The 10,121-nt window shown below is 48.7% G+C and overlaps 1 non-coding gene across 1 annotated transcript in view; it reads right to left on the minus strand.

The window, feature by feature from the left end:
• Nucleotides 1-4,499: 4,499 nt before the first annotated feature.
• LOC123764691 (uncharacterized) overlaps nt 4,500-10,121 on the minus strand; it is a 21,875-nt gene continuing 16,253 nt past the window's right edge. Inside the window, exon 2 of the transcript XR_011222315.1 lies at nt 4,500-8,472. This is a non-coding gene — a transcript (uncharacterized protein). The remainder of the gene's footprint in view (nt 8,473-10,121) is intronic.

Genomic DNA, 10,121 nt, shown 5'->3' on the forward strand with positions numbered 1-10,121 from the left:
TTATTTTAAACTCTGAAGAATCAAATCTCTCTGCCTCGATGCGTCCTGTTATGACGAAAGCAAACAAAAATTAGGTCGATTTCATAGGCTGTTTCCTGTTTGACCTTGTGTGTCACCTTCTTTCATTATTAGTGTAAACAATGTTAGCCATCTCTTCCTAAACTTCATTGTGTGCTCCTGAAATCATTAAAGTTAAAGCGGCATAGTTTGAAAATTAAGGCATAACTATGTAATTTCACAGTGTCGGAGAGAAGGCTAAAGCCTCGTCTTGCTTTCATTCAGGACCAGAATCTCCAGCACTTAAATTACTGGATAAAGTCTTAAGCTTCAAGCTAAGCCGTTCCCATTGGAATAATATTACTAACACCATTAACCCACAAATTGCATTTACTTTACAAAGACTACTTTCTCTCCTGGACACACTAATAATGAAAGTTGGGGGCGCACAAGGCCAAAGGCTTACGTGCAACCATCCTATGAATGCTGTATTTGTATTCTCGCAATGAGGCAAAGGGATTTGATTCTTCCACCGAGCTTAAAGTATATGTAACCGGCAGTTCATTGAAGAGAGATGTCAATATATAGCCCATTTTTTTCTAAACCTAAAATACACACAATACACAAAATTTCCTTCATTAGGGAATGTGGAAGGAGAGAAAAAAAAAGTTAACACGAATACTGAACAAAACGGAGGAGAGTGACGGGTTCTTCTCCCAACAGGACAGCAACAAACAGACACAAACAGTACAGCAAAACTAAAACATTGTGCACAAAATATCCGATTACAGTCAGCAGCAGCAGCAGCAGCACCATCAGCAGCACCTTCGTCAGCAGCAGAATTAAACAAGTCCCAACAACAGAGGTGTATAACATTATTCCTTGTGACAGTCAATATGACGCATCCAGAAAGCCGGATTGTTAACGTTTAAGGAACGGGAATACCTGCTGGGTCAGTAACAGCAACACACAGGAAGCAGGAGCAACACCTGTACACCAGCCGTGGCGGTAACACCAAAACTTCACACAGCAGGACCACTCCACAAATCTCTGCAAAACTGAATCATTAAAGAAAACTAACATTAGGGGCGATGGCAAGGTCTGCAGCCATCGACACTACACCACCATCATAAACATGGACAATCTACCAGTGCTTCCATTCTTTTCTAATACTTTAAAACATTTTTACATCACAATCCCTCGTAAGTCTTGACTGACCTCCACACACCACAGGCTCTCCCTACAACACCTCGAACTCTTATCTGTTACATTTGATGAAATCCCTTGTAGGCAAGACGTTACCTGAAAATCCACTCATTTTGGGGATTCTCGATATGTTAATTCACATTTTCCATTTTATTGGAATCAGCTTATATGTATATTTTTAAGAATGCAATGTACATACGGGGTTGGGGAAATGTAACTAGTGTGTAGGGGAAAAGTATAGATAAGGAAATTATGAAGGGGTGGGAGAGGGGTAGAGTGAATGGAGAGATGGGAGAGAAGGGAGAGGGTGGAAATATAATACGAGTCCGAGAGAGAAATTTATGGCTTGGAATTTAGTCAATTTAACATTTATTTTTGTAATTTTTAATAACAATTTGAGTATCTTGAATAATATTAAATTGCCCATCAGCCTCTTCGGGAAATGAATATTTACATCTCATATCAGTAGTCTTTGATCAAAGTTAAGAAAACACAAAATTTTCACGTGAATAGTCCCATCAAAACAACATGGTTTCAAACCTCGTTGAGCTTATAACATTATCTTGAACTTTTCATCACAAGGGGAAAAGTTTGAGGTCGCGAAGACAAACAAGTGCAGCTGAAAACAGCAAAAAGTGAAAGTATTCTAATGACTACATGGCCACTCAAAGTTACACAACAATGAGACAAGAATGAAATATGTACATTAAAAACAATGACAATGGAGTAAATTTCTGATAAATTGGATTTATAATTAAAAATTACTACATTATCTAACCCAACTAAAATGAATGAAAAAATAATTCATTATGAAAACAAAATTGAAATATAATATATCACAACCGATAACACAACCACTAAGAAGCAAAATTCAACAAATTCTCGTTCATTAATTAAATCCGAACTGCCAAAGGTGTCGGTCTGTCCTCGCTCTCCCGCCCCTGCTTCCTGAAGCCTGTCACTGCTTCCTCGACTCTCTGGGGCATTGTTCATGCCGACGCCTGCCCCGGTGCCGACGCCCTGCTCAAAGCCATTAGTACTCGTCGGTGCTGAATCGTTAACAGCCCTCTGACGCACTCCCTCACCGACGCCTCCCAGCGACAAAAGGTTTTCTGCATTTGCAGCAAGATTCGACAAAATCGTCACGGACTTTGAACAGTTCCTCTGAGCCGCCTTCGTAGCTGCTGCGGCTGCAGCTGCTGATGCTGCTGCTGCATCAGCTGCAGCTAACGCTGCTGATGCAGCAGCTAACGCTGAGCTTGCTGATATGCCAGTCGAACTCGTGTTCGTCTGGTAGGTGGCAAAGTTTAACTGCAAAGGACTCTCGTTCAGCTCCATTTCATCGATGTCCAACAAAGCCTGGTCCAGAAGTCCAATGTCAGCGTCCGAGCTCGACTCGTCATCAGAATATTGTCGGTCGCTGATACTATTGAGAACGAGGGCCGAGGAGCGTCGTCCCTGGCCAGCGTCGTTGGGTCCCGCGCCTGTTGTATTTGCTGATAATGTGGTCTCTTCCGCCCTCTCGCCCAGCTGGGCCTCTCCTCTCTCATCCTCGTTTATGTAATTTATCAAATGCTCCGCCCTGTCCTCGAGGTCACCTTCCGGTGGTTGATGCTCCACCCTGTCCTCGAGGTCACCTTCCGGTGGTTGATGCTCCACCCTGTCCCAGAGGTCACCTTCCGGTGGTTGATGCTCCACCCTGTCCCAGGGGTCACCTTTCGGTGGTTGATGCTCCACCCTGTCCCAGGGGTCACCTTTCGGTGGTTGATGCTCCACCCTGTCCCAGGGGTCACCTTTCGGTGGTTGATGCTCCACCCTGTCCCAGGGGTCACCTTTCGGTGGTTGATGCTCCACCCTGTCCCAGGGGTCACCTTTCGGTGGTTGATGCTCCACCCTGTCCCAGGGGTCACCTTTCGATGGTTGATGCTCCACCCTGTCCCAGGGGTCACCTTCCGGTGGTTGATGCTCCACCCTGTCCCAGAGGTCACCTTCCGGTGATTGATGCTCCACCTTATCCACAAGGTCACTTTCCGGTGATTGATGTTCCACCTTATCCACGAGGTCACTTTCCGGTGATTGATGCTCCACCTTATCCCCGAGGTCACCTTCCGGTGATTGATGCTCCACCTTATCCCCGAGGTCACCTTCCGGTGATTGATGCTCCACCTTATCCCCGAGGTCACCTTCCGGTGATTGATGTTCCACCTTATCCCCGAGGTCACTTTTCGGTGATTGATGTTCAACCTTATCCACGAGGTCACTTTCCGGTGATTGATGTTCCACCTTATCCCCGAGGTCACTTTCCGGTGATTGATGCTCCACCTTATCCACGAGGTCACTTTCCGGTGATTGATGTTCCACCTTATCCACAAGGTCACTTTCCGGTGATTGATGATCCACCTTAACCACGAGGTCACTTTCCGGTGATTGATTCTTCACCTTATCCCCGAGGTCACCTTCCGGTGATTGATGCTCCACCTTATCCACGATTTCACTTTCCGGTGGTTGATGTTCCACCTTATCCACAAGGTCACTTTCCGGTGATTCATGCTCCACCTTAACCACGAGGTCACTTTGCGGTGATTGATGCTCAACCTTGTCCACAAGGTCACTTTCCGGTGATTGATGATCCTCCTTATCCACAAGGTCACTTTCCGGTGATTGATGCTCCACCTTATCCACGAGGTCACTTTCCGGTGATTGATGTTCCACCTTATCCCCGAGGTCACTTTCCGGTGATTGATGCTCCACCTTATCCACGAGGTCACTTTCCGGTGATTGATGTTCCACCTTATCCACAAGGTCACTTTCCGGTGATTCATGCTCCACCTTAACCACGAGGTCACTTTGCGGTGATTGATGCTCAACCTTGTCCACAAGGTCACTTTCCGGTGGTTGATGATCCTCCTTATCCACAAGGTCACTTTCCGGTGATTGATGATCCACCTTATCCCTAAGGTCACCATCTGGTGATTGATGACCCAGATCAACGTAATCGTGCTCCAGCCTGACCCACTGTTGTAACTGCAGTAGCGTCGCCTCCATTGACTTGCTCCTTAATTCAGGACGCAGAAATAGTGCTCCTTGTCCGAAGCCGCTCTGCATAGGCGGGGGAGGAAGCAATAATTGCAAATTGCCCTGCGCGAGTGGGCCTGTAGAGATGGGTAGAGCAGCTTGCCCTGTGCAACCTGCAATGCTTTGGTCTCGAAGGTGTGTATGATCTCCACTTCTGGTTCTGTCTTGAGCACTGTCGTCTGGTGTTTCTTGCAAGCTTAAGACACACACGTTTTCTTTAATTACCGTGGTGTAAGCGCTTTCATTAATTGCCCTCTTTGCTTCTTCGATAATTCTCTCCGCTTATCCTGTTTCATTGATTTTTCTTCGGCTTCCCGAGGAAAATCAATATTTGTGCTATTTTCCATGACTTGAAGGGGCTGGACTCTGTGCACAGCGTATGGGTCAAGATGCGACAATACACTGGACAGGTCTGTACATTGAATTAATTTGGGTGCCTCCTTTTGCTTGGCATCACTTTCACTAGAATCATTTATATACTTTGGTTTTTCCGTGCTATGTCTTTCTTTTAAATTAAACTGAATACAATTATTTTCTTCCGTATCACTGAATTCTACTTTAGTCTCCTCTCTCGCTCTAACGTCAATATTTGTGCCGTTTTCTTCAGCTGCAGAAGAACAATTGTTTTCTTTCTCTGGTGCAAGTTTAAGGGTAGACTTGCTTTGTTCGGCAATCGCAGCATCTTCAGTGGGAAATTCAAGGGAATGTTCCAGACTTCCATCATATTCTAATGGCTCTAAGCCATCTTCCATCCCAACATTCCTTACAGTAGTTTGTTGAATTTGATGGGAGAATTCTTCTTCAAAATCGGAAGAGGTTTCAGAATTTTCGTGACTCGGAACTATTAAGTCTAACTTACGCGGTTCATCTACCAGTAGTAAGTCTTCTGCATCGTAAGAGTCACCCCCTCTCAGGATGCTTTCCTCGGAGTCAGAGTCAGTTTCAAAACCGGTTTTGGTTTCAAAGTTCGTGGATTGATTGTTATCCTCGCCAGGGAACCCGCTAAGCCCACGTGGATCACCCTGGCTATCTAGACGAAAATCCTGCGACTCGTTGCTTTGATTTTCCTGGATGGTTTGATTTTGCTCCTCGTTGCTGATGTCCATACTTGTTTCTTTCACGGAGTAAATAGTGTTTGCCTCGATGCCGAAGAAGCGAAGTTCATCGGGACGAAGCTGGCGGCAATTTCCTGGAAGAGCTTTTGCCGCTGTAGAGTGGCCCTCTGGCTCTGACAAAGTCGCCATTCTGCTTTTCTTTTCAGCGTAATGATCCGCTTCGAGGTTTAGTAAATGGTGGAGGCTCAGATTTCTTCGTCCTGAGGCTCTGGCTCCTGACGAAGGGTTCGTTTGTGTTGCCCGTCTCGAAGAAGCGCAGCTCGTCGGCCTTCAGTGTGCGAACTTTACCGGGCACGCTCTTCGCTGGGATGGTGGGAATTGGCGCCATGGCTCTCGCCTTTGCGATGGCTTCCTCCGAATCTGATAACGCGTGGTCACCCATGTTGATCTTGGCAAATTTGCTGACGAGAGCAGTGACATCAGAGAGGCGTCTCCGGCCGTCTCCGCCTACCAGATTCTGGACGCCGTTCTCCTGCCGTTCCTCCTCGAAGTCCATATCTCGAGGATTAGTAAATTTATCGATGAGTCTGCCAACTTTGTAATCGGCGGGGTCTTTTTCAGAGTTCTCCAGTGGGACGGAAATCTCCGTTTCTTGGATGGTGGCAAATTTATCTACGAGTTCACCTACCTTCTCCGGGGACGTGTCGCCGGACGTGTCGGCCTCGTGTGTACGCCAGCCCTCCTTCACGTAACAATCTTGCCAGTCTCTGATGCCTTCACCGCTTGTTTCAGTCTTATCGTCTCGTTTTTGCGTTGTCTCTTTACTTTGTTCTACGTTATCTATCCTTATCTCGGGGTTCTGCTGTGGCTTTTCCTCTTCTGGCTTTTCTCTGTTTGGGGCTATTTTACATTCATCCATTTCTCTGTAAGTTACGAGTTCCTGTTTATTTTCAGTTGGTTTCGTCTCAACTGGGTAATATTCCAATCTCTCTCTCTTAGTTCGTTCTTGTTCACTTCGTTGGTCTTCCTCTTTTTGCTCTTCACTTATTCTCCGCCAATCCTTTTCGCCGTCTTCAGTGTTCTCTAGTTTCTTTTGGATTTCTGTACCAATATTTTCCTTACCAATTATCAGAGATTGTTCTATGGTGTCATTTATTTTCCCTTTCTGTTCCGTTTCCCAATGTTCATCGATCTCCCAATTACTTTCCTTCACAGCTTCATCTATTATTCTATGTATCTTTAATTCTGTCGTCATTTCATCATCACCGGCATAGGCCGTGAAGCTCTCGTTGGCCCTGGGAGCTTTGTCACGGACTGTGTCTCTGTCACGGCCTGTGTCCTCTTCGTTCTCGGAAGAGCTGCTTTTATCAATCTGAGTATCTGCCTCAAGCTTTGGTCGTCTATCGTTTCTCGATTTGTATTTTGGTTTGCGAATCCTTTCCGTTATATTTTTGGTTTCAATCGGGAATCTGTGGTCTATAGAACCTTTGCGCTCGAAGGAAAACTTCGGTACTTCGTCGTTGGTTTCCTCAGGGCTACTGGTCTCGAACTGGCGAAGAAGGTTCCTTACTGAAGTAGTGGAAAACATTTGTGAGGCGGCAAAACTCCCACCCGCCACCACTTCCTCGATCTTCGTAATCTCTGATTCGTGACTGTGGGAGTTACCCTCGAAGGGTGACCTGAGCCCCGCTTTAATGGCCATGCGAGGCTTGCTGGTATCTTCTCTCTCAATGGTCCTATTGTTAAACTGAGCCAATAATGCCTCTTCGAATTGCATCTTTAGTTTCCTAACGGAAGGTGTAGTTTTGGAGTCTATTGTCACCTCTGGACTAGCTTTCACGGTCCTTGTCTCACGTTCTTTAAGTTCCTGGAGCTCAGATTTAAGATGATAGGAGTCTCTGTTTCCGGTTTCTCTAGCGGCATTTTGTTGGTAAGACACCACAGGAGCTCTAGCTGTCTTGAGAGCTGGCTCTGCTGTTGCCTGTCTCTGCCACGGTCTACTTTCCTGTTGAGCACTTTGCATCTCAAACTGCATCTTGAGCTTCTTCACCGACACTGGGACTGTCTCGGTGCTGAGACGCTTTATAGCAGAAGGATCCGGTTCACTCCTCGCTCGAACACGAGTGACCAAGTCTCTGCTCTTGGTCTTAAGTCTGGGCTTCCTCTCGGACTGACTTCCTACCATTTCCCTGACTCGTCGCGGAGAAGACGAGCTTTCTGGGCTGAATGTCGGGGGTTTCTCCGTACCATCTGTCTGGCGAGTGTTCATTGGGCTTCTTTTGCGTTCATTGTAGTTCGAGTCAGACGGAGGAGAAGTTTCAAATCGCTGTAAAAGTTTCTTGAATGTCTTCCCAAGAGGATCTGATAATTCCTCGTGAGACTCTACAACTTCTTCTCCGACCCATCTTTCTAAACTCTCATGGCGGCTGGACTTCCTGTTCGTAACGTAGCGAGTTCCCTTAGCGTCAAGATGACGCTCATGTGTGTCTGACTGTCCCGAATCTGTCGTCAAATGTACTCCTTCAAGACTACCGTCAAACTTGTTCTTCAGAGTCTTGACTGATGGCAGGGTACCGACTGGAAACTCATTTCTCACATCTCGCAGATGCTTTTTACGTCTTGCCCAGATGTGGCCATCAGAGGCGGACCGCGTGAGCTTCCGCTGCTCTGCTGGCGACTGATCCCGCGGGCTATTCATTGGTGTGCTGACAAAAGCACTTGTAAAATCTGTTCCTTCCCTCAAATCTTGACTCAACCTTTGTCTGAACAACCTCCTTCCACCCGATGGAGGCGGCGAGGGAGAGCTGCTGCTCCTCCTCGACGGGGATTTATCAAATGTAGTGTCTGGCGACTGATCGAATCGAGTTCGCGCGGCTAGTTGCTCCTCCAGTACAAGAGACGGCATGGACTTGGCCCGCAGGAGCCGTAACAGCGAGCCGTCCTCCTTGAAGGGAGATGTGGTGTGGGCCGGAATGTTGTAGGGAATCGACTTGGTCCTCCAGACAGCGGTGAGCCTCGGAGTTGACAAGGAGTGCCGAGGTCTCCCTGTCATGTCTGCGTCCGGGGAAGACAGCCGAGCATACACAAAGGACGCCAAGGATGCGGCCGACATCTCTGGCTCATTGCTGGAGTGCGCAACCTGCAAAACAAAACGTTAAGGTTGAAGGGTTCGTGTACCGGGAGGCAATGGTCGTGTCTTCAATGTTCAATGCAATACACAATTTATATTTAATGATGAACACTGAACATTGGTTAAGCTTCACCCCAACACGGCTAAAACCCTCCCTCACCCCCAACAAATACGGCCCAAATACCCTCCCCCCCCCCAACAATACGGCCAAGATAGCCTCCCCCCCCCAACAATACGGCCCAGATAACCCCCAACAATACGGCCCAGATAACCCCCCCCCCAACAATATGGCCCAAATACCCTCCCCCAACAATACGGCCAAGATATCCTCTCCCCCCCCCCCCCCAACAATATGGCCCAAATACCCTTCCCCCCGACAATACGGCCCAAATACCCTCCCCCCACCCCAAACAATACGGCCCAAATACCCTCCCCCCCCCCCCAAACAATACGGCCCAAATACCCTCCCCCCAACAATACGGGCCAAATAACCCCCCCCCAACAATACGGGCCAGATAACCCCCCCCCCAACAATACGGGCCAAATAACCCCCCCCCCAACAATATGGGTCAAATAACCCCCCCCCCAACAATACGGGCCAAATAACCCCCCCCCCCACCAATACGGTCCAAATACCCCACCCCAACAATATGGCCCAAATACCCTCCCCCCCCTACAATGCAGCCCAAATATCCCCCCCACAATACGGCCCAAATTCCCTCCCCCCCCAACAATACGGCCCATATACCCTCCGCCCCCCCAACAATACGGCCCAAATACCCTCCCCCCAACAATACGGCCCAAATACCCTCCCCCCCTACAATACGGCCCAAATACCCTCCCCCCCCCTACAATACGGCCCAAATACCCTCCCCCCCCCTACAATACAGCCCAAATACCCTCCCCCCCCCCAACAATACGGCCCAAATACCCTCCCCTCCCAACAATACTGCCCAAATACCCTCCCCCCAAACAATACGGCCCAAATACCCTCCCCCCCCCAACAATACGGCCCAAATACCCTCCCCCCCCCAACAATACGGCCCAAATACCCTCCCCCCCAACAATACGGCCCAAATACCCTCCCCCCCCAACAATACGGCCCAAATACCCCCTCCCCCAACAATACGGCCCAAATACCTCCCCCAACAATACGGCCCAAATACCCTCCCCCCCAACAATACGGCCCAAATACCCTCCCCCCCCAACAATACGGCCCAAATACCCTCCCCCCCAACAATACGGCCCAAATACCCTCCCCCCCCCAACAATACGGCCCAAATACCCTCCCCCCAACAATACGGCCCAAATACCCTCCCCCCCCCCACAATACGGCCCAAATACCCTCCCCCCCCCACAATACGGCCCAAATACCCTCCCCCCCCACAATACGGCCCAAATACCCTCCCCCCCCACAATACGGCCCAAATACCCTCCCCCCCCCCACAATACGGCTCAAATACCCTCCCCCCCCCCACAATACGGCTCAAATACCCTCCCCCCCCCACAATACGGCTCAAATACCCTCCCCCCCACAATACGGCCCAAATACCCTCCCCCCCCACAATACGGCCCAAATACCCTCCCCCCCACAATACGGCCCAAATACCCTCCCCCCCACAATACGGCTCAAATACCCTCCCCCCCACAATACGGCT

This window comes from Procambarus clarkii, chromosome 48, assembly GCF_040958095.1.
Source record: "Procambarus clarkii isolate CNS0578487 chromosome 48, FALCON_Pclarkii_2.0, whole genome shotgun sequence".
In the NCBI taxonomy this organism is placed as follows: Eukaryota; Metazoa; Arthropoda; class Malacostraca; order Decapoda; family Cambaridae; genus Procambarus; species Procambarus clarkii.